The sequence below is a fragment of the Podarcis tiliguerta genome (genome assembly GCF_965153285.1).
Source record: "Podarcis tiliguerta genome assembly, chromosome: 2".
Classification (NCBI taxonomy): Eukaryota; Metazoa; Chordata; class Lepidosauria; order Squamata; family Lacertidae; genus Podarcis; species Podarcis tiliguerta.
This window is the reverse complement of record NC_139535.1, coordinates 94,689,397-94,711,693: the sequence shown is the minus strand read 5'-3', so window position 1 is coordinate 94,711,693 and position 22,297 is coordinate 94,689,397. Positions and strand designations below refer to the sequence as shown.

General features: G+C 45.3%; 1 long non-coding RNA gene across 1 annotated transcript in view; it reads left to right on the top strand.

Annotated features, from left to right (window-relative positions):
- The first annotated feature begins 257 nt into the window (after positions 1 to 257).
- LOC310671736 overlaps positions 258 to 22,297 on the top strand; it is a 112,767-nt gene continuing 90,727 nt past the window's right edge. Inside the window, exon 1 of the long non-coding RNA XR_014508129.1 lies at positions 258 to 361. This is a non-coding gene — a long non-coding RNA (uncharacterized lncRNA). The remainder of the gene's footprint in view (positions 362 to 22,297) is intronic.

Genomic DNA, 22,297 nt, shown 5'->3' with positions numbered 1-22,297 from the left:
GCACCTTGAACTCCTTGAAGGAAAGGTGGGATATAGGTAAAGGCAAAGGGACCCCTGACCATTAGGTCCAGTCGTGGAAGACTCTGGGGTTGGGGCGCTAATCTCACTTTATTGGCCAAGGGAGCCGGCGTACAGCTTCCGGGTCATGTGGCCAGCATGACTAAGCCGCTTCTGGCGAACCAGAGCAGCACACGGAAACGCCGTTTACCTTCCCACCGGAGAGGTACCTATTTATCTACTTGCACTTTGATGTGCTTTCGAGCTGCTAGGTGGGCAGGAGCTGGGACCGAGCAACGGGAGCTCACCCCGTCGCGGGGATTCGAACTGCCGACCTTCTGATCAGCAAGCCCTAGGCTCAGTGGTTTAGACCACAGTGCCACCCACGTCCCAAGGTGGGATATAGAAATGTAATAAATAGAAATAAATAAATAAACCTGCTTGCATGAAATCTCCCTCTCTTGCCCCCCCACACCCCGGCCTTACTCTGAAGTATATTTTGAGAAAATCAGGGTTCCGCCTTAGCAAGAGCTGAACTCCGCAAGCCAAATTCAATATTAGTCATACAGTGGTACCTCGGGTTACATACGCTTCAGGTTACATACGCTTCAGGTTACAGACTCTGCTAACCCAGAAATATTACCTCGGGTTAAGAACTTTGCTTCAGGATGAGAACAGAAATCGTGCTCCGGCGGCGTGGCGGCAGTGGGAGGCCCCCATTAGCTAAAGTGGTGCTTCAGGTTAAGAACAGTTTCAGGTTAAGAACAGACCTCTGGAACGAATTAAGTACTTAACCTGAGGTACTACTATATATTAATATTATTTCCATCCCTTTCCTAACGTTTCTGCTGCTTGAAGCTCGACCAGCAGAGGCAGGGCTAAACAGAATGTGCATTTTATTTCAATTGCACGTAGCTAGACATCGTTATAATGCAGAATGGGACTGAGTGATTATGCCAAAGACTTTGCAGAGAGGAACTTCATTAATGACCGTGGGGTCCCTGCAATATACAGGCGCTTTCTCAACATAACACTCCAGCCGATCACAACGGCTGGAATCTTGGTGCTAATAAATAGGTCTGGTGCCCGCTTAGAAATGTCTTTGCTGCACACTCTTTTGTACATTTGCCCCGTGTGTGGTGCGTTTGGTTGCACGCAGCGAGCGCGCACCGTTTTGTATGCCTGGCCGCTGTGTGCATCTTGCAGATGGTGGGACCAGCTGTTTCTTAGAGAAGGATAACAGCCGCCTCTCCGAAACCAAGCGAGCCTCCTCGTTTCGGTAAGCACCCTCTGATCTTAAGAAACCTTGGACGTTCAGCAAGTATTCGCCTTGACCTCACTGCTTTATTATGTTCTCTTCCCACTCGCCCCCCCCCACCTCCATTCCCCACGGTAAGTGCAGAATACTCCGCCTGGAACCGATCATATAAAACTGGCCGCACCAGCCTCTCCCTGCCTCCTTCGGAACAATAGCTGGCTCGCGAAGCCTACAGGGACATGCCTGTGCAATGTGTTTGAAAGAAACTGACAAAGTCCTTTTGTAGCTCTCCAGCTGCAGGTCAGACAGATGCAGTCAGAGCCACATAATAAAGCTGATAAAAACAGCTGGGTGATAGAAGCAGGGGCGGCGCGTATCCCATACAACAGGGAGCGCCGGGGAGCGGCCTGTTCCTTTAAGTGAGGCAGATTTGGCATTCGGAACATCTTTCAATGATGCCGCTTTTGGCAGAGGTGACAGAATTGCCCCAAATATCATTGTCCTGATGCTTAAGGCAGCAGTGGGTGCTGCATTCGTAAATTGGGACTTGTCTCTCGCAATGAACCTCATTATGCACATTAAAAAGAGACAGGCATGCTAAAGAGAGAATGAAGTTATACCCTCCAACATTTCTCTGGTGAAAATAGGGACGTCCTATTCCATAGTAATAATAATAATAATAATAATAATAATAATTTTATTATTTATACCCTGCCCTTCTGACTTGGTTGCCCTAGCCACATATATAAATACATAATAAAAAATTAAACCAGAGCTTTCCAAACTTTTCATGATGGTGACACACTTTTTAGACATGGATCATTTTACGACACGGTAATTCAGTTTTACTAGCAAACCGGAGGTTATACTAACCCCTTTCCAGCCCTGGGAGGAGTGCAGGGAGGATTGCGTGACACACCTACACACTACAGCCAACCCGCTAATGTGTCGTGACACACAGTTTGGAAAGCTCTGCATGAAAAATTTTAAACGTTTTTTAAAAACTTCTCTAGACAGGGCTGCCTTCTGATGTCTCCTAAAGGTTGTATAGTTACTTATCTGCTTGGCTTGGAGGTCACATAACTCCATTCCCGCCAACATTTATCCATTCAAAATAGGGACATCCTAAGGAAAAGTGGGACATTCCGGGATCAAATCCGAAACTGGGATGGCTTCTGTAAATCTGGGACTGTCCCTGGAAAATGGGGACATTTGGAGGGTCTGTGAAGTAATGCAGAAGCATATGCGGTCACATTGGTAATTTTAAAAAATTGTAAACCACTGAGAGGTCTTGTTACAATCATATTCATTTTGTTAACTAAGTAAATTTACCTGAATGCAGCGAATCCTCCTGCAACCAACGGTATTTGGGCAGTTATTTGGGACAGAGGTCCTGGCTCCCCACTCAGCAGAATGAGCAGGCGCACCCCCAAACATAGATGGGTGGCTAACCACATTTTGAAGTAAGTGTAGCAGTACACAGTACCATCTAACGAAGGCTCCTCTGCAAGACCAGTAAATCCAGAGTCTAAAATTACCTAACTGTTCCAATGCCTGCAGCCAACATGCTTATTCCTCTAGCAAGGCAAGGCTACAATATCTCAGGTGAATAAAGCTGCAGTCATGTACACTACCTTGCTGTGAGAGTGAGCCCTGCTGAACACAGCTTACTTCTGAGGAAAACATGCATGGGACTGAACATCATCCTGAAGGAGGGGTTTCAGATTTTGGGTCATTTCCCCAAATATCACTCAAGGATGCAATCCATGAAGGAGATCAGCAATAAAATATAAAACGTTATTTCTTCTTTGTTTCTCCTCCATCTGCTTTATCTTCCTCCTTCTATTTATTTTTTTTTAAAGAAAAAGAAACGGTTCAAAGGTTCAGACACCTGAAAGCAAATAAGAAAAGATGTTAATGTGAAATTAATTTATATGAAACGTATGATGAGAGCTGGGATGCGGGTGGCGCTGTGGTCTAAACCACGGAGCCTAGGGCTTGCTGATCAGAAGGTCGGCGGTTCGAATCCCCGCGACGGGGTGAGCTCCCGTTGCTCGGTCCCTGCTCCTGCCAACCTAGCAGTTTGAAGGCATGTCAAAGTGCAAGTAGATAAATAGGTACCGCTCCAGCGGGAAGGTAAACGGTGTTTCCGTGCGCTGCTCTGGTTCGCCAGAAGCGGCTTAGTCATGCTGGCCACATGACCTGGAAGCTGTATGCCGGCTCCCTCAGCCAATAAAGCGAGATGAGCGCCGCAACCCCAGAGTCGGTCACGACAGGACCTAATGGTCAGGGATCCCTTCACCTTTACCTATGATGAGAGCAACATGCAGAAGTCTCTCCTTTGCTTCCACATCACTCATAACCACCTTGATGGGGTGGTTCGCCCCTCAAATAGTTACAATTCCAAGAAATCCTTGACAAACTAGAGCATCCAGAACTTTTTGAGGGTGTGGGGAATATGTTTTGACTGTGCTTTAAGGGTGTAGTGAGTATGCAGGCTCAACTGGGGTTGGGATGGGGCCTCTCCCAGAATCATAGGTGATGGTCTGGAGGTGATGGTCTGTTTCATTACTTTTATCACGCGTATTCCCTTTTTGGTATTGTATTGGGAAAGGGGCAATCAGGGCTGCCGTAATGCATTCAAGGTGTGGATAAATTTATGCAAGGCCCGTTTTTTCTTTTATTCTGTCATTCTTTGGCGTTTCATTCCCTCGGATCTCTGGAGAGTCTTTCCTTTCTTTTTTTGTCTTACTCTAGAGGGAGTTTTGCTTCCTATTCAGTCCCATCTGTTCCCCTGGAAAGAAATGAAAGAAGCCAAGCCTCTCTCTTCCTGCCAAACCCAAAACATAGCTGGTTGTTCCAGTGTGGTGGTGGTCGCTTGGTGGTTTTAGGCCGCAATCTTCCGCACGTTTCTCTGAAAGTCATGAAACACAATGGGACTTCTCAATAGACATGGATAGGATTGCACTGTTAAGAGAAAGATCTATAATCATTTTTGAAATCACTGTTTCATGAACTGGCCGCTATGGATTTTTTAAAAGGTTTATACTTCCACCTCACCTTAAAGGTAAAGGGACCCCTGACCATTAGGTCCAGTCGTGGACGACGCTGGGGTTGCAGCGCTCATCTCGCTTTATTGGCCAAGGGAGCCGGTGTACAGCTTCCGGGTCACGTGGCCAGCATGACTAAGCCGCTTCTGGCGAACCAGAGCAGCGCACGGAAACGCCGGAGCAAAACCTATTTATCTACTTGCACTTTGATGTGCTTTCGAACTGCTAGGTTGGCAGGAGCAGGGACCAAGTAACGGGAGCTCACCCCGTCACAGGGATTCGAACCACCGACCTTCTAATCGGCAAGCCCTAGGCTCCGTGGTTTAGACCACAGCGCCACCCGCGTCCCATCTCACTTTACTATGCACAAAAATACTAAGTCCCATTTGCCACTGGGTTACCCACTTTTGTTTTTCCACAGACCTGTTGGCACTCTTTGCAATCTGACCTGGACAGCCCTCTCCTTTCCACGCAATTTCATCTCCTGCCTCCCCCCACCCCTTTTTATATTAGTAAACAAAATGCTCACAAATAATCCACTCCCTGGCGAAAATCCTTGGGGCACCTTGCTGATTACCTCCCACTTCACAATCCTGAATTTCTTCAAATGCATGCGGTGCTTCCCTGAGCTGTTTTACCGCTGAAAGACTCCATGCCAGAAAACGACATCTGTGCTCCGTAAGAGATTTCATCTGTTCCGTTGCTTCAAATATCTGCCAGCCAAGGCGCACAGTCGAGGGTGTGGGTGCATTCGCTTTTGTAATGTGTGCACACGTGCACACACATACCCATGACCGGTGTTGGGCCTTTCACATGTGCAACTTTTGCTGGTGATGTCCTTCAATCGTTTGCGGATGAAAGCAGGGATGTGCACAAGTGAAACCTGCAACAAAATTTTGCAGCACGGAGTTCCAAACAGCTACTGAATGTCTCCTTCCATGATATTCCATTCCCTCTTCCCCCTGGTTTTCCGCTACTCTATCTCAACGGTCAGTCATGGTGGTCCTTCCCACGGCCACTATATATCACCAGCCCTTGTTTTTCCAAGGGCGGCGGAATGATTGCCTCTTAAGATTCTTCCCACTAAAACGATGTTGTTCTGCAAACTGTAGGGCAGGCCCCCCCCCCAAACTCGGCCCTCCAGATGTTTTGGGACTACAATTCCCACCATCCCTGACCACCGGTCCTGTTAGCTAGGGATGATGGGAGTTGTAGTCCCAAAACATCTGGAGGGCCGAGTTTGGGGGTGCCTGTTGTAGGGTTTCCCCAAGACAACCAACAGCCCTCTCTTGTGTTGTGGATGGTGCTGCTTCGGCTACATACTGTACACTGAGAATGAGTTCAAAATGTATCTATAATACTATTCTCACACCAAGTATCTGTAATGCTGCTCCTCTCTGCCAGCATAAGTCCTGTTCATTTACTCTGTGTTAACAACAACAATTATTTTATTATTTATTACCCCACCCCCAATCTGGCTAGGTTGCCCCAGCCACTCTGGGCGGCTTCCAACACATATAAAAACAAAGGGCTGCCTTCAGACGTCTTCTAAAAGTTGTGTATTTCTTTATTTCCTTGACTGGAGGGTGTTCTATAGGGAGGGTGCCACTGCTGAGAAGGCCCTCTGCCTTGTTCCCTGTAGTTTCACTTCTCGCAGTGAGGGAACCCCCAGAAGGCCCTCAGAGCTGGATCTCAGTGTCCGGGCTGAACGACGGAAGTGGAGACACTCCTTCAGGGCTTTAAAGGTCAGCACCAACACTTTGAATTGTGCTCGGAAACATACTGGGAGCCAGTGTAGATCCTTTGGCCCGTCCCGAGCAATATCTGAAGCAAGGTGTACTGTAAGCCGACTATAAAATTTCCTTTAAATCAACAGTGCAACTTAACAATGTTTATTAAAACATCTAATCTCACAATGGATCTGACTGTACTTATAAAACTGCAGTAAATCAAACGTGTTTAGCAACATTTATTATTTGGACAGGTGTTTACAGGGAAGAAGAGAAAGGAAGCAGCGTGCCAGCATTTGGTGAGTGTGTGTATTTGCATTTTTACATGCATGGTTACAAGGGTCAAGATACATCTGCCCCTTGCTAATATATTTAAGGTCAGCAGGGTTCAGCAGATTTTTTCAGCAGGGGGCCGGTCCACTGTAGACCTTGTGGGGGGCCGGACTATATTTTTTTTTGGGGGGGAGGGATGATGCAAGAGCACCATGAGCCCCTGTGGCTGCTTACCTGTATCTTGCAAGTGGCAGGGGCTGGCGGAGGGACGATGAGCGGCGCGTGAAAGGGCTCCAGAGAGGGGCAGCTTAAAATGGCGGCTGCTTAAGCACTGCTGCTGCTGGAACCAACAAAGCCCAGCCCCCTTCCTCCTCTAGGCAGGGTGGGGAGAAGCCAGGAGGAGGGAGGGAGGAGGCACCGCCGCTGTGGGAGGGAGAGGGAAAGAACACACACGCTCGCGATTCCCAGACCGTCTGCGGGCCAGATCCAGAAGGCAATTGGGCCTGATCTGGCCTGCCGTCCTTAGTTTGCTGACCCATGGTCTAGAGACCTAAGCGAAGGCTGATACCTGAAGAACTCTAGTGCACAGCACAGGTAAATTCTGAAGAGCAGACTACACTCCCAGGGAGACTCCCATATCTGCACTCGCAGAAAGTGTCCAAAAAGGCAGGCTGCTGTGTTTATTCATAATAGATAGATAGATAGATAGATATAGATAGATAGATGATAGATATAGATATAGATATAGATATAGATATAGATATAGATAGATAGATAGATGATAGATAGATAGATAGATAGATAGATAGATAGATGATAGATAGATAGATAGATAGATAGATAGATGATAGATGATAGATAGATGATAGATGATAGATAGATAGATGATAGATAGATAGATAGATAGATGATAGATAGATAGATAGATAGATGATAGATGATAGATGATAGATAGATAGATGATAGATAGATAGATATACCCCGCAAAGAGCTGCTATACATAGCAGAATACACTTTTTTTTAAAGGATCTGCAGACAATCATAGCCGGTAAATGTGGTGCAATGGTTGGTTAGAGTAATGGAGCTTGAGTGGAGAGACCCGATCCGTCACGTGGCATGACTGCAAACCTATGCATAGTTATTGAAGGTGGAAGCTCCACTGGATAGGTTCAACCTGCAAAACACATTTGATTTTAATATAAGATCTTCAGCCAGCTGAGTTGCACGCTTTCGCTTTCTGTTAGAAATGCAAGCGATGTTACACAGAGGTGTTGCCGTTTGAATTGCCAGCAGCGCGAAGAAGGAACCCAGTCAAAGGAGAGAAGGCCACACATTAGAACATGCACACGTGTTGCAGAGATCTGATTTTTCCACATGCGCTTTTGGCCACACTTCAGCGCTTTCTGTTTATATTTTTATTAAATATTATCTTTGATAAGGAATATAAAAGGCAAGTCTCCCAGTTACATGGAAAAATTCAGCATTTCACTGCAACCAGCTCCACCCATTGACACAGTGAATGCCGTTTCCTCGGTGTGTTTTCTGATAATGCACAAGAAGTGTCCAATCTCTGCAGCAAAGAGGGACAGCTTGTGAGCAGGAGCTCTAAGGGAAGGTTATGGCAGGGAAAGAGAGGTCATGATCAATGGGGGTGGTATGAATTAATTTCAGAAGAGGCTGCCTCCTGGATGTTCCCGCTTAGGAGACGAGAAGCACCCAGTTTTAGAAGGATTTGGTAGCACTGAGAAGACATGCGCCTCCTTCCTTCTGTTGCTTCATGAGACAGGTACCTGGGCTGGATACAGTGCACTTGAGTATTCTCAAAGCAGTCCTTACACGACAGGCAGGGTTGCAACAGAGGCCTGCTTGAGTTGTTACCCTAGTCCCAACAGTGCTCTCTGGTCACTGCAAATGGTTTCCATCGTTCCTGCTCAGCCAGGGGAGGGCAAAGGATGAAAAGGACAGACGAGAGGGGAGCTGCTCAGTTTTACAACGCAACGCAGCTGCCTGTGGGGCTGGTAAGGAACCTATCTCAATGTTTCCCATCCACACTAGTGGGTGCTGCTGTTCCCGTCCCCCCCCCCCCATTATGACTTCCCTGCCCAATCAAAGTCCCATAAAACCTGAGCTCCATCGTGGGTACCTGTGCAAGTATTTGTCTTCTTACACACAGTGGTACTTCAGGTTAAGTACTTAATTAGTTTCGGAGGTCTGTTCTTAGCCTGAAGCTGTTCTTAACCTGAAGCACCACTTTAGCTAATGGGGCCTCCTGCTGCTGCCGTGCCGCCGCAGCACGAATTCTGTTCTCATCCTGAAGCAAAGTTCTTAATCTGAGGTAATATTTCTGGGTTAGCGGAGTCTGTAACCTGAAGCGTATGTAACCTGAAGCGTATGTAACCCGAAGTACCACTGTATTATTAATTCAATTTATGTTGTTGTTTAGTCATGTCCGACTCTTCGTGACCCCATGGACCAGAGCACGGCAGGCTCTCCTGTCTTCCACTGCCTCCCGCAGTTTGGTCAAACTCATGTTCGTAGCTTCGAGAACACTGTCCAACCATCTTGTCCTCTGTCGTCCCCTTCTCCTTGTGCCCTCCATCTTTCCCAACACCAGGGTCTTTTCCAGGGAGTCTTCTCTTCTCATGAGGTGGCCAAAGTATTGGAGCCTCAGCTTCACGACCTGTCCTTCCAGTGAGCACTCAGGGCTGATTTCCTTCAGAATGGATACGTTTGATCTTCATGGATACTTCATGTAACCTGCTTAAATATCTTTTCAAACATATATTAAGCGGTTTATAAATTTTGTCAGATAAATAAAAACAAATCAATTAGGGCTGAAGCAGATATTCAGAGTGGGGAAAACGCACACTGGAATGACCGCATCTGACTGTTTTTTTGTTTAATTTGATATATGCTGTTTAATAATCAATAATTCTGTAATTTGAGATTGGTTAGTGGGTGTCACATGGCCCAGGGCATGTCACAATTTATCATTTATATAGCACACTTAATGCACACCACGCTTTACCATATTTATCTCTTGCTCATCCTCACAACTCTGAGAGGCGGCAGGTCATTATCCTCCCCACTTTATAGATGGGAAATTGAGGCCGAGAGATAGTAAATTGCCCAAGGCCACCCACTGAGCTCCTGGCTGACCTGGAGATGTGAACCAAGGTCTGCCATTCTGTTTCCAGCACTCTATCTGCTGAAGCACAGCTGGCTTTCTGATGTCATTGGTCTGGATGAATGAATTTTAGCACATCGTGTTGACAAATAAGCACTAAGCTTATCAGGCCAATCAATACTGAAGGCCAGGTAACCCTGTTAATGAGAATAAACCGTTCTGCAAATATTCATGTTTCACTCCAGTTTTGCACTCCTACGCCCCAGTTGACTTAGGCCAGAGTTTTAAAAACTCATAAGGTATTTGTAGTTTTTGGCTGAACTCTTTAAAAATTGGACAGCTTCCTGCTAGTGGGACCAAAAGGTTTGTCTTCTATTCTGATTGCGTTTGCATGTCCCAGCCTCACTCTGGTCTGAGCCAAAAGAATATATTCAGAGCATGATGGGACACAGAGCTTTCGAGAGATGTGGAATCGTGGGGACAGCTGCAGCGATTCTACTTTGTCTCATGAATGCCCCCTTCTCTTGCTTTCTCAGGGACTCTCAGGTGTTGGAGTGGAGCATTTGTGGTTGAGGTCCCAAGTCATGTCCGTTCCAAAACCAAAGCATTCCAAAACCAAGGCGCGCTTTCCCATAGAAAGTAATGCAAAATGGATTAGTCCATTCCAGACTTTTTAAAACAACCCCTAAAACAGCAATTTAACATGAATTTTACTATCTAACGAGACCATTGATCCATGAAATGAAAGCAATAAACAATGTACTGCAGTCATACAGTCAATCAATCTGCAGCTGAACTGGGTTCCATACAGTCGCAAAAACAAAACAAAAAGAGCCGCAAAAACAAAAATCAAAATAAATAAATAGCAATAACAGACAGACCTCGACGTAACACTCAAAACGGAAGTGTGGCACACAAAATGGAAGTTAAGTGATATATAAATTCTTTAAATAAATGAGATGTTAGCAATGTACTCAAGTTCCCACGGGAAGGCTGCAGCATGGAAAGTGCTTCCCTTCTTGTGCAAAGTATTCTTTCTCCAGAGTTCTCCATTTTGGAAACTTCCCTCACTTCTTTTGATATTTTTTATGAGTAAGGAACTAGAAGGCATGATTCTGAATATTCTGAATATTTGTGTGTGGGGTTGCAGCTATGATATTTGTGTGCATGGGCGTAGCCAGTGCTTTTTCTCCGGGGGGGGGGGGGGGACACAGGGTATGCATACCCCTAAACATTTTGTGAATCTAAGTTTGGCCTCATTGAATTTCGTACTCACATTCCTACTCAATATGAGTAGGAAATTCAATATGAGTAGGAAAATTAGAGTACCCCTAAACATTTTTTTTTTAGAAAAAAAGCACCGGACCTAGCCGGGGGTGAGAAAGAGAGAGTAAGAGGAATATCCATAGAGTGAGGGAAGTCTGCAACTGTGTGAAAAGAATAAGAGTCATATTTGAGCTAAGTTGCACACTGGAAAATGTGAAACACCTACTTAAAAAATAATAAAAAAAAAGATTCTAGGCAGTGCACTTATTTTCTGCAATCCTGGACAGGCTGTCAATCAACTAATTTACCTGAAAATAATATTAATAATAATGCAGTGAAATGATGATTTCCCTGCAATACGGCTATCCTCTCTTCCAGCAAGGTTACTCCCTCCCCTCCATTGCATGGGAAGAATTCTGTCACTACAAAGACCTTCACTACAGGAGCAAGAATCTAATCTGTCCTATACAGGACCTTAATATATTGTGAATGAAAGATGGGGGAAGTGGGAAATATTAGTGGGAGGAGGGTGTGTGTGCTTCCTACCCTGCCCTGAACTTTGGCGATCTCTCATGAGGTCGGACAATCAGAGCACATCACTCTGATTTTATCACCTGCATTTGTTACCTGCCTTTTTCTAGCCCAAATTTAAAGTGCTGGTGCACAAATTTAAAGCCCTAAATGTTCAAACAGCATTAGCTCAAAAATAACTTCACCCCTCATGGATTTGCCTACATTTTGAGAGGAATGTCCGGAGCCTTGTTTCCCGTCCCACTTTAGAACAGGCAAGCAGGGCCTTCCCAGTGGTGGCTCCAAAACTGAGCAATGCCCTTCTGATGGAGAACTGCCAGGCACTCTCCCCTTTCGATTTTAGATGTCTATCAAGGACAATTTCCCCCAAAAAAGGTTTATAATGTTCAGTATTCTGTTAATTTATTTCTGACTGCTGCTTTTAAGTCGTTTTATGGCTGCTATTATTGCTGCTTTTAAGTTTTACTGCTGATTTTTTAATGTACTGTTTAGTTTTTTTAAGTGCTGTTTTGGTTATTTGTTTTTATTGTTTAATCTTCTGTAAGCCACTTTTGAGTGCTGTGCAGAACAGCAGGTTATAAACACGCGGCAATATTAATGTATGTTTAGTTAAAAATAACTTCTGGGGAGTTCAAGGGGACTTACTCCCTAGTAAAAGCCTTTACATTTGCGTCCAGCCGGCATGACCCTACACCTATTTGTGCAGAAGCAAGTCTCCCTCAGCTCACTGGGGTTTATTATGGTACTCTCAAGTAAGTATGCAGGGTGCAATCCTATGTATGCCTATTTAAGGGTAAAATCCTCTTGGGCTCAGTATGGCTTACTCCTAGGTAAGTGTATGTAGGATTGCAGAACATTACCAGGTCTACACAGAAGGAAACTGTTGTTGAATTCAATAGGGCTTCTTCTCAGGTAAGTGGGCTTCAGGTTGTAGCTTTAACAGGGGAGCCAACTTGAACAAAATATTGGGGCAGGTAAGCCCTGCCCCGCATAATCAATCACATGATGTGGTGAGCTCACACCATTTGAACGGCAATGTCCATCCATTTGGGGGGGCATCCCCCTCAACTATTTTAATGGGGGGAGGCGAAGGGATCTTGGCCCCTAGGAGTTACAGTGGTACCTCGGGTTAAGTACTTAATTCGTTCCGGAGGTCCGTTCTTAACCTGAAACTGTTCTTAACCTGAAGCACCACTTTAGCTAATGGGGCCTCCTGCTGCCGCTGCACCGCCGGAGCACGATTTCTGTTCTCATCCTGAAGCAAAGTTCTTAACCTGAGGTACTATTTCTGGGTTAGTGGAGTCTGTAACCTGAAGTGTCTAACCTGAAGTGTATGTAACCTGGGGTACCACTGTACTCTCCTCCTGTGGATTGCAAACTTTAACCATATTCACACAGGTGAAGGTCCTGTGTGAGTGTCTGGAGGCGGTTGGAGGATGGATGGCGGCTAACAGATTGAGGTTAAATCCTGACAAGACAGAAGTACTGTTTTGGGGGGACAGGAGATAGGCGGGTGTGGAGAACTCCCTGGTCCTGAATGGGGTAACTGTGCCCCTGAAGGACCAGGTGCGCAGCTTGGGAGTCATTCTGGACTCACAGCTGTCCATGGAGGTGCAGGTCAATTCTGTGTCCAGGGCAGCTGTTTATCAGCTCCACCTGGTACGCAGGCTGAGACCCTACCTGCCCGCAGACTGTCTCACCAGAGTGGTGCATGCTCTGGTTATCTCTCGCTTGGCCTACTGCAATGCGATCTATGTAGGGCTACCTTTGAAGGTGACCCAGAAACTACAACTAATCCAGAATGCGGCAGCTAGACTGGTGACTGGGAGCAGCTGCTGAGACCATATAACACTGGTCTTGAAAGACCTATACTGGCTCCCAGTATGTTTCTGAGCACAATTCAAAGTGTTGGTGCTGACCTTTAAAGCCCTAAACGGCCTTGGTCCAGTATACCTGAAGGAGCGTCTCCACCCCCATCGTTCTGCCCGGACGCTGAGGTCCAGCGCCGAGGGCCTTCTGGCGGTTCCCTCACTGAGAGAAGCCAAGTTACAGGGAACCAGGCAGAGGGCCTTCTTGGTAGTGGCACCCACCCTGTGGAACGCCCTCCCACCAGATGTCAAAGAGAAAAATAACTACCAAACTTTTAGAAGACATCTGAAGGCAGCCCTGTTTAGGGAAGCTTTTAATGTTTAATAGGTTATTGCATTTTAGTGTTTTGTTGGAAGCTGCCCAGAGTGGCTGGGGAAACCCAGCCAGATGGACAGGGTATAAATAATAAATTATTATTATTATTATTTAGGCTTCACACACACACACACACCATTTAAAAGCACATGACTCCCCCCTCAAGAATCCTGGGACATGTAGTTTAAGGGTGCTGGGAATTGTAGCTCTCTAGGAGGTGAGCTATTATACACTAAAAAAAGTAGCCCTAACCGGTGACAGCCCGAAGGCAGGCTTCTCCCCTTCCTCCTCAGCTCCCTTTCCGACCTCCTCCTGCCTTCCTCTCCATCCCTCTCTCCTCCAATCCCTGCTTCTCTGTTCAAATGCAACCTCCACTGGTCAAGGTTAAGGAAGATGTCCCGGAGAGCTTCCACCTTCCCATCTCCGCGCCAGCCGGCAAACTTGTCCGCCGCGCTCCAAGGACACCTGCGCTCTGCGCGTCCACCAATTGCACAGCAAAGAAGGATGAGGTTATGGAGAGGTTACCCTCCATGGTTCAAGGGGGCGGCGGCGGGAGATTAAATTAAAGAAAGGCCCTATAACTGTCTGCTGACAGGATCGCTGGTCTTCATCTGTTTTATTGTCTTATTTGCTGCTACAGCTGTGCCACGGCTGTGCGCAAAGAGGCCCGTCCGCCCCTCGGAAAGAGGCCTGTTAAATGCCTCCCCTCCCTCGGCGGTGCATTGTGGGGATGGGCGCACGACCCCCCGGCTCTGTCTCTCCCTCTGGCCAGGAGCGGGCATCGCCCCATGGATTTCCAGAGAGGGCGCGCGCGGATGTCTGGGGAAAGCAGGCGTGATCTCATTGTCCATCTATTCCCTTGACAGGTCAATTTTCTCTTGTGTTTTACAGGGGCTTTTGGGTGCACCGGAAATTTGATCTCCTCCTGGCTGATTTATTCGCCTTACCTGCTCTTTGTTTAAAAGGGGCTTGCTTTGTTGCCACGTTGGCTGGGCACATCGAGAGAGGGGGTCCCCTTTCAAGAGGCCTCCTGCCTCGGGCAGGTCGGGGGGGGGAGAGATCTCTTTCAGAAGGGCCCCCAAGCCTGATCTCCAGTGCGCATCTCTCTGCCATCTCCCGCTTTGTTTTATCAGCCCTGGGTGTATAGGCATAGCCAGGGGTTGGGGTTGGGGGCAGCTGTCTCCTCCCGCCCCCCCCATCAAGTAAATAAATAAAAATACTTAACTAAAAGTAGAAATCGGCCGTGCTTACTGAGTGTGCACAGAAAAACTGCACTGGAAAAAGGAGGAATTTGAAAAAGAAGTGCTGAAAAGGTTTTCAGGAAATCCAAGAAAACTTGTTTCAGTTTAGATTTTGTTAAAAACAAAATCTGGTGAAAACAAAGTGTTTTTTGTAATTTTGAAAAATATACTCATTAACCGCATAGAAGGTACTCCCTGGTGTTAATTTTTTAAAATTTAATTTCCTAGTTTTCAAATGACTGAAGATTTTGACAGATTTCCCCCCGGAGCACTTGGGGTCAAAAGAAAGTTATTTAAAACAACTGTTGTTGAGACATTTCATTCGGAATCTGCTAGACAGAGCCAGACGGGAGATGATGACAGTTGGGTGTTCTGCGCCCCCACCCCAACATAAATCCTGGCTATGCCCATGCCAGGGTGCCTTGGGTGGAAAGGGGCACTTGGCTCTAGCAGTTGCTGAAAGAACACCATGTTGGCTGAGCACCCACGTTGTGCTAGCTAGGTGCTTGGGTGGTGGACTGCTTCTGAGTGTGCAGCTGCCAACTCCCCACAGGGAGTGAGGGGGCACCTATATATTTATTTTTTAAAAAAAATATTTTTTATTGAGATTTAAGATCACCCACCAACACCAATATAACATCAAATCTTATTACATATATCCTACTTTATGCTCCGTAGAGCTGTTGACTTCCGTCCTTCCCTTCCATCAGTTTTCCTATTCTATTCTATAGTTCACAGTTTCTTTGATTAGATATTACAACATGACATAAGATTTACTTCAATCCTGCCAACGTTTTCATATTTGTACAGTTCTCACTTATATAAATCAAAAATTTACACCATTCTTTTTGGTACTTTGCCCCCTCCTGATTGCGAATTCTGTGTATCAATTTAGCCATCTCAGCATATTCAACCAGTTTTGTAAACCCTTTATGCACTTTTGCCTTATTACATATATCCTACTTTATGCTCCGTAGAGCTGTTGACTCTAGGAGTGCCATCCAAATCTATTGTTATAGATTTGGAGTGCCATCCAAATCTATTGTTATGCCCCTCCAAATCTAACAGATCTGGATTCTCCTGGGTTATCCACTCCTTTATCCAACATAAACACGCCGCTTCATAATAGAGTTTTAGATCAGGTACAGCAAACCCCCCTCTTTCTTTCTTATCTGTCAGTATTTTAAATTTGATCCTTGGTCTTCTCCCTTGCCATATAAAGCGCGAGAGAGTCTTTTGCCACTCTTTAAATTGTCTTAACCTCTTATCGGGATTGTCTGGAACAAAAATACCATTTTCGGTAATAAGTTCATTTTGATCGCTGACATTCTTCCCGTCATTGACAGCTTTAGTCTGTCCCATATTTCTAAATCTCTTTTAATCTCCTTCCAGACTGGTTGGTAATTGTCACTAAATAAGTTTATGTTCTTTGCCGTCATCCAAATTCCCAAATATTTAACTTTTTTGACCACCTTGATTTCAGTTTCTTGTTCTAACCTTTCTACTTCACTTTTTTCTAAATTTTTGCCTAAATCCTGCCAATTGCCCAAATTTTCCCATTTCTTCCAATGCTATTTTTACACTTTCTTGAGGTTCCTCTAAGGTTAATACCAAGTCATCCGCGTAGGCCTTAAGTTTGAATTCTTTGGCGCCTATTTTGACCCCTTTTATCTCTGTTCTTCCTCTCAGGCAATTTATTAGTACTTCTAATACACTGATAAAAAGCAGTGGAGATAGTGGGCAGCCTTGTCTTGTACCCTTTGTAATGTCAAATGAGTCTGTTATGGTGTTGTTCACAATTAATTTTGCTTTCTGCTCTGAGTAAATTTCCTCAATTCCTCTTAAAAAATTGCCACAGATCCCCCATCTTTTCTATACTCTTCTTCATAAATGGCCAGGATACATTATCAAATGCTTTTTCAGCATCGATGAACATCAGTACGGCTGGCTTATCATTTCTTACTTCCAGGTATTCCAATATATTAATAATATGTCTCACATTATCCTTCAATTGCATACCTGGCAAGAAACCTCCCTGGTCTTTATGAATTAAATCATTTAGTATTGTCTTCAATCTGCTGGCCAAGATATCCATGAAAAGTTTATAGTCATTGTTTAACAATGATAGCGGTCTGAAATTTTTAACACTCTGATGGTCTGTATCTTGTTTGGGGATCAACGTTATATAAGCCTCCTTCCAGGAGTTTGGTATTTTCCCTTTTCCTTGTAAAATAGCATTCATTACTTCCCCTAGAACCGGTACTAACTGCTCACCAAGTGATTTATAATACTTAGAGGTTAACCCATCCAGTCCTGGGGCTTCGGCACCTATATCTTTAAATCAGGAACTCTCAAAACTCTCAGGAGGCGGAGCTCAGTATCTGGCCCTCAAGATTCTCTACAGCCACACCCCCTCTTCACAGGCCACACCCCTCACTGGCCCTGGTCCACTCTCTCCTTGAATGTTTACGTCTGGCTGGAACGAGCCCTTGAACTCTGATCATGCCTCTTCCTTGTTCGGATGGAGGGTAGGGTATGCGTGTGGAAACTACCCTACTGCAAAAAGGCAAAAGCCACATTCATTGCCCCTGCCTACTTTGGACTTTGGCTCTGCCCACTACGGGCATGTGGCCCTGGGGAACGGAATGTGGCCCCCGAGGCTGAACACAGCTCCCTGCACTGCTTTAAGAGCATGTGGCGACAGCAAAGCAGCACCCACTACACCTCTCTCCCCACCCCTTCACTGGAGGCACGGCAGCTGCACTCCCTTGATGTGTGTTGTTATTATCTCATTGTCCTCCAGTGGTTAAAATGGGGCTATCCCAGGATAAGCAGTTAAACAGTCTGAGAGAGAGTGACTGGCAGATTTGAACTCAGATCTTCTTCCCAGAAGGGCATTTCCTGACAATCTGTTGATTGAGCATTCATCCTGATTTTTTATTTTTATTTTTACAGGGAGGTTGGATGCTGTTGTGTCAAAGCAAGTGTTTTCCTGTGCATTTCCCTGTCACAAAAGTCTGATTTTAGGGTGGGGTGGGGAAGCAGGTTTCTCTGCACAAAACCTCCCAGTCAACTGTTGCTGGGCAACCTGAATTTCTGGTGTGTGACTGAATCCCACTCGAAACCAGCAACAGTTTGGAAGCACCTTAAGTCACTGTAAACCAGCCTTCCGTAATCTAGCACCCTCCAGATGTTTCAGACTAAAAATCCCATTCGCCTCAGCCGGCATGGCCAGTGCTCAGGGATGACAGACATTGTAGTCCAAAATACCTGGAAGGCATTGGGTTGAGAAGACTGTCCTGTACAACACTATTGCTGTAATTTAGGGATGGGGAACCCATAGCCCTCCAGATCTTGTACTCCATCAGCCCCAGTTAGCAGGGCTCATGGTCAGGGATGATGGAACAAACGGAGGGCCACAGATCCCCTATGTCTGTTCTGATGGTATGGGCATTATCTCTGGGTGAAGACCTGGCACCCTTTGCTACAAAACGTTCCATATGGAGCCCTACCTTCCAAAGGAGATCTTTAAAATTCACTTGATAAGTGTGTGTGTTCAGCTTGCATGCAGAGCAGGGTATTTTCTGCCGTGATCTCCCAAAGTGTGGAACAGTTTGTCCAGGGTGACATTGCAGACTGTTTATTTTTAGTCAGGCACTTCAGAAGTGAAAAAAAATATGACAATTTTTTGTGATGTATTCTGTAGCACTTATATCAATTAGCTGGCATGCTTATGTTATTGCAAAGGCAAGAGGAACCTGCAACAAAATATTGCATTGTTGTGGAGTACCGTCATTCAGGGTTCCAGCCATACCCTTTTCCAGAAGACTCCATTGTATTAGTTCCCCACCTGGTTTTCGCCACACCCACCCACCCACCAACAGCCAGTCAGCATTCAATAGCCACTGAACATTATCAGTCTGCATTCAATTGTAGCTTTTATTGCGTTAGTTTTTCTGGTTGTAATGCTAGCACTTCTGTCTCTATTTCTTACATTCTGCTCACACTGCAGGGCATAGAGGTATTAACAGAATTAAATGACGCCCTGTCATTCATTCATGATCAGGTGCTGGGAACCTCCATTTTAAGGACTCCTTTGGAGTAACTGACCTTTGTCATCCTTTTGGTACTTTTGATATTTCAATCGTCCACAGAAAAGAGTTTTGGCTTTTTGTTGTGTTTTCAATCAAGTTTTCTCAGCGATGGTTATCAACGCATCCTATGGCCCTTCTAACAATCCAATCCAGCAGTCAGTCTTTATTTATCGATTTTATTTGTTTGCAATGGATATATACTCGCCCAGTAACAAAAGGTCACCGGGGCAGTTTACAGCAAAAGTTAAAATCGCACAAATAGAACGTAAACATCAAATCTGAAACAGAATAAGCAGCGGCGGAATGAAACAAAAGTAAAGCCAGCAACAGGGAATATCAGTAGTGGAAAACAAAATAATCTAAAAAAATAAAAAAAAAATAAATACTCAGCTTTTTTAAAGACTGAAAGACCTGGGGAAATTAAAAAGGTTCTCCACCTGGTGCCAAAGAGATACAATGCAGGGGCCAAGCCGCCCTCTCTGAGGAGAGCATTCCAAGAGTGAGCTACTACAGCAAAGGAGTCCCTTCTGCTAGCAGCCAATCCTCATTCCTCAGGAAGATGCAGAAAAATTGCTCCTGGCTCCCAGCCTCCTGTTTTTAGTGAATCTCACTCTTTACACCACCCTTTTGCACTCACAGCCAGAGTGATTACACACTGCAGGGGAGAGGGGAGGTGGTGTTTTTCCCCTCACACCACACCCCCCTTTTTGGGATGAAATGAAGGTCAAATCTGTGCTAGGCTATGTACAGAGCATCATTTCCAGAAGCTTGAGAGTGGGGTAAGGAAGCTGTAGTTCCCTGCAATTTAAAAACGGAACGGAACCCGGATCATCTGCCCATTTGAGTAAAGAGACAATAGTTCCCGCAGATGGATTAACACAAAGAACCATGGTATTATATGGCGTTCAGGTTCTTCCACCGCATGCATTATCGAGGGCAAGAATTCAGAAACAGGATTCAGGATTCTGTTACTGTTATTCATTTTGGCCTAAATAATTCTCACTTACCATCTGTGTCTTATTTACCGGGAACAGTCCCTATTTTATGGCATCCATCATTGACAAAACAGGCTCCCTGTTTGCCTTTTGGAGAGACGCTGAGGTGTCTTTTTAAAGCATGGGTAGGCAAACTAAGGCCCGGGGGCCGGATCCGGCCCAATCGCCTTCTAATTCCGGCCCGTGGACAGTCCAGGAACCAGCGTGTTTTTACATGAGTAGAATGTGTGCTTTTATTTAAAATGCATCTCTGGTTATTTGTGGGGTGTAGGAATTCGTTCATTTATTTTTTTCAAAATCTAGTCCGGCCCCCCACAAGGTCTGTGGGACAGTTGACTGGCCCCCTGCTGAAAAAGTTTGCTGACCCCTGTATAAAGCATTTGTGGTCTACCCAGAGCACAGAAGCAACTCGCTGGATGGGTGGAACTTCTGCACAAGCTTCTCAGGAGGTGGGATACTGTCGCTTATTGAGGGCGGAGGAGTTGAGGTGGTGGGAAGGCTGAGATGGGGCAGTTTTCGTTAAAGCAGGGGGCATGTGGAGAGAGGCAGTAGGCAAAAACATTCCTCTTTACCCAGGCCTTTGGCCATTAAATAATCTATGGCCTGTTAAAGCTTGGGGCGGGGGCTGTTGTTACTATAATGATTTTTTTTTTCTGTCTGTTATTATGCTTTTTATTACATTTTTATTATTGGTGCTCTGTAATGTGTTTTTAATGTTGTATGCTACCCTGTGATCTTTTGATAAAGGGTGGTATATAAATTGAGCCTCCTGAAGCTGAGGCTCCAATACTTTGGCCACATCATGAGAAGAGAAGATTCCCTGGAAAAGACCCTGATGTTGGGAAAGAAGGAGAAGGGGACGACAGAGGACGAGAAGAGTCACGAAGAGTCGGACACAACTAAACAACTAAACAAGAACATGAAGTAGTGTGACACACACATATACACACAATGAAATTTTAAAACAAGTGCCACAATAATAGAATGATCAAAAATAAAACCAACAGAATTTAAAAAGAAGCATGCATAATAATTGCATGTCTGGGTAATAATTGCCAAATGGAAACAAGAGTTTTTAGTAGGTGTATAAAACAGGGCAGTGAGGGCACCCGCCTGATCTTAACAGTTTGGGAGTTCCAGAGCTTCAGAGCTGTCACAGTTAAAGACTGATTTCTCACAGAGGCAGAAAAAAGCATATGGCACTTGTAGAAATGCACATCCCCCGGATAGAAATGGTCAAGTGTGCATGTACTGTATGGGTCAAGCAATCCTGTTAAACTGGTCCCAATATGGTTTTTTTGGTGTGTTTATTATACAACCCATTAGAAGTAAATTTATGCAGCTGTTAATAATAGAAAGCGGCAACAAGTCTTGCATACTGTGTAACAAAGTTTAAGTTAGTAGAGTAGTAAGGCATTGAAAGGTATGCAGAAAGGGGTTTGTTGCAGTCCGTATTTTTCCTTCAGCTCTTCCACTTTTTTAATATATGCTTTCACTGCATCTTTTTTGGACATTCCTTTCGAGGCATTCCAGGCGTCCCACTTGGCCTCCACCTTTGAAATCAAGCATCCCAGGATGGCCTGTATTTACATCTCTAACTGTGGCCTGCTTGTACAGTGGTACTTCGGGTTAAGTACCGTATTTTTTGCACCATAACCCTCACTTTTTTCCTCCTAAAAAGTAAGGGGAAATGTCTGTGCGTGTTATGGAGGGAATGCCTACGGGTGGCATGCCTACGGATTTTCCTCCTCTAAAAACTACGTGCGTGTTATGGTTGGGTGTGTTTTATAGAGCGAAAAATACGGTACTTAATTTGTTCTGGAGGTCCGTTCTTAACCTGAAACTGTTCTTAACCTGAGGTACCACTTTAGCTAATAGGGCCTCCCGCTGCTGTCACATGATTTCTGTTCTCATCCTGAAGCAAAGTTCTTAATCTGAGGTACTATTTTTGGGTTAGCGGAGTCCGTAACCTGAAGCGTCTGTAACCTGAGGTACCACTGTAATGGCTATAGACATCCAGCATTTCTTGATCTGCTGGTTGGGTCTTCAGCTCCTTGACTTCTTCTGCAGCTTTTTCAAACTCTGTCTGTGTCATAGTTGCAGAAGCGCGCAACGACCTCTTCCCAGTGCAAGAAAAGGGTGAACTGGACCTGCTCTGGTCTAAGGTTACCAGATTTTTTTTTCAATGAATCCGGGGACTCTTCTCAACTTGGATTTTGTATGGGGACTGATTTGTAAATCCAGGGACTGTCCCTGGGAAACGGGGACATCTGGTAACCTTACTCTGGTCCTAAGATGTTGAGGGCTTTATATAATAATAGAAGCAGCAGCTTGAACTTGGCTGCCTTCCTCGTGAAATAAGGTGTGTGTGGTCCTCTATACTGATTGGCGCCTCCAGCCACAAACTCACATCCCAAAAATGTTTCCATCTCCCCACCTCTCAACTTGGTATCCCCAGAGGAATGCCTTTTTCAGCAAGCACCTGGTCTCTCCATGGGGAATGCCTCTATGGTCCTGTATGCAAGAGGCATCTGCTGCGAGTATTTGAGCG